This window comes from Schistocerca cancellata, unplaced genomic scaffold (genome assembly GCF_023864275.1).
Source record: "Schistocerca cancellata isolate TAMUIC-IGC-003103 unplaced genomic scaffold, iqSchCanc2.1 HiC_scaffold_964, whole genome shotgun sequence".
NCBI classification, from domain to species: Eukaryota; Metazoa; Arthropoda; class Insecta; order Orthoptera; family Acrididae; genus Schistocerca; species Schistocerca cancellata.
In genome coordinates, this window is record NW_026046972.1 from 80,001 (window position 1) to 82,500 (window position 2,500).

Below are 2,500 nucleotides of genomic sequence, written 5' to 3' on the forward strand. Positions count from 1 at the left end.
TAACCCATCTTGCACCTTAACCTAACCCATCTTGCACCTTAACCTAACCCATCTTGCACCTTAACCTAACCTATGTTGCACCTTAACCTAACCTGTGTTGCACCTTAACCTACCTCAATTTGCACCGCAATGTAACGCAATTTGCACCGCAATGTAACGCAATTTGCACCGCAATGTAACGCAATTTGCACCGCAATGTAACGCAATTTGCACCGCAATGTAACGCAATTTGCACCGCAATGTAACGCAATTTGCACCGCAATGTAACGCAATTTGCACCGCAATGTAACGCAATTTGCACCGCAATGTAACGCAATTTGCACCGCAATGTAACTCAATTTGCACCGCAATGTAACTCAATTTGCACCGCAATGTAACTCAATTTGCACCGCAATGTAACTCAATTTGCACCGCAATGTAACTCAATTTGCACCGCAATGTAACTCAATTTGCACCGCAATGTAACTCAATTTGCACCGCAATGTAACTCAATTTGCACCGCAATGTAACTCAATTTGCACCGCAATGTAACTCAATTTGCACCGCAATGTAACTCAATTTGCACCGCAATGTAACTCAATTTGCACCGCAATGTAATGCAATTTGCACCGCAATGTAATGCAATTTGCACCGCAATGTAATGCAATTTGTACCGCAATCTACCCCCACATTGTGCCTTAACCTAACCCACATTGTGCCTTAACCTAACCCACATTGTGCCTTAACCTAACCCACGTTGTGCCTTAACCTAACCCACGTTGTGCCTTAACCTAACCCACGTTGTGCCTTAACCTAACCCAAGTTGTGCCTTAACCTAACCCAAGTTGTGCCTTAACCTAACCCAAGTTGTGCCTTAACCTAACCCAAGTTGTGCCTTAACCTAACCCAAGTTGTGCCTTAACCTAACCCAAGTTGTGCCTTAACCTAACCCAAGTTGTGCCTTAACCTAACCCAAGTTGTGCCTTAACCTAACCCAAGTTGTGCCTTAACCTAACCCAAGTTGTGCCTTAACCTAACCCAAGTTGTGCCTTAACCTAACCCAAGTTGTGCCTTAACCTAACCCAAGTTGTGCCTTAACCTAACCCAAGTTGTGCCTTACCCTGCTCTGTAATTGGCATATGACACGTTACATTAATGTATTGTCCAACCGCAACCCGCTCAGAATGTTGTGTACACAGCTACGTGTCATCTCCCCATAACAGCTGCATTGCAGTGTGGTACGCCATAGAGACGTGTGGGAGTAATGGACGCAGTGGATGGCGATCAGCATGAGCCGTCTGTTCATGTAGTGGCGCGTGTATGCAGACGTAGTAGTCTCTTCTCACACAATGTGATAGCACGGTGCCCCGCGTTCCACATCTGCGACATGCTACAGAGGCCGGTTGACAGTTGGTCGCGCAATGGACATCGCATACGTACGGGGGCACCTTCCACGTGCCCTCTAGTCGGGCACATTTTGTTGCGTGGATGTGAGCGGATGTAGTGTGTCTTGACACCTGACAGGCAGGCATGCAATAATAGTTGACTTTGCAAACGGGGATGGACGTGTACGTTTACTGGTGACGTTACGCAAATGAACAACTGGTAACCCGTTGTGGTGCGGTTGTCCTTGCTGGAGGTACATCTGTGAGGGCAACGATCGGTACAGCTACGAAGCGGTCCCCACCATACCAACGAACGTGAATGTGAATCTGGGTGTGAAGCGATACGCGGCTGTGGGTGGGTGGGACTGTCCCCGGCCGGTGAGGGGGGGCCGCCCGGCGTGCTGGCCGCGCGGTGCGTGGGCGCACGCGCTACAGCCGGCTGGTGGGGGCGCCCAGTGGCAGGCGCGCCGGCCGACGGACGCGGCAGGCGGCGCAGCTGCGCGCCGGGGCACCCTGCGCGCGGCGCCGTGCAGCCAAAGTGGGTCCTCGCCGGCCCGGTGCGAAGCGCGGTGGACATCTGCAGTGTGCTGGTCCGATTGAGGACTGTGTGCGTTGAGGATGCGCCGCCGCCCGGCACTCGGCGCCGCGACGCCGTCTGCTGCTCGGTCGCCCCAGCGGTTCTCGCTGGTGGTTTGTATCGCAGTTGTGCAGACGTGTTGGCACGTGCGCTGTGCTGGGAGAGTTCGCTTCGGCACCCACGTGGGGCCTTTGCCCTTCTGTGGCGCTGGCGTTGGAGCTGCCGGTCACCGTAGGTGGCGCGTGTTGTCTCCCGCCGGCAATGCCACGACAGCACGCTCCCGGGCCTCTGTCGGCAGCGGCAAGCTCAGTTGGGAGCACGGGTGGTCGCACCTAAAGCGTCTACTCGCCTAACTCCGGGCGATTGCGCCTCTCTCGAACCCGACCAAGTACTTAGGACGGCGCTGCGCGCCGCCGGGACCTGAGAGGGTTTCGAGGTGTATTGTGCAGGGGAGCTCAGCCTCCTCCTGTTTGCAGAATAATTGAGCGGACGCTTGCGTGTTCGCGCGGGCCCCTGGGACACACTCCCGGGCGGCCGGCTGCTCAGCTCTAGTTGACGC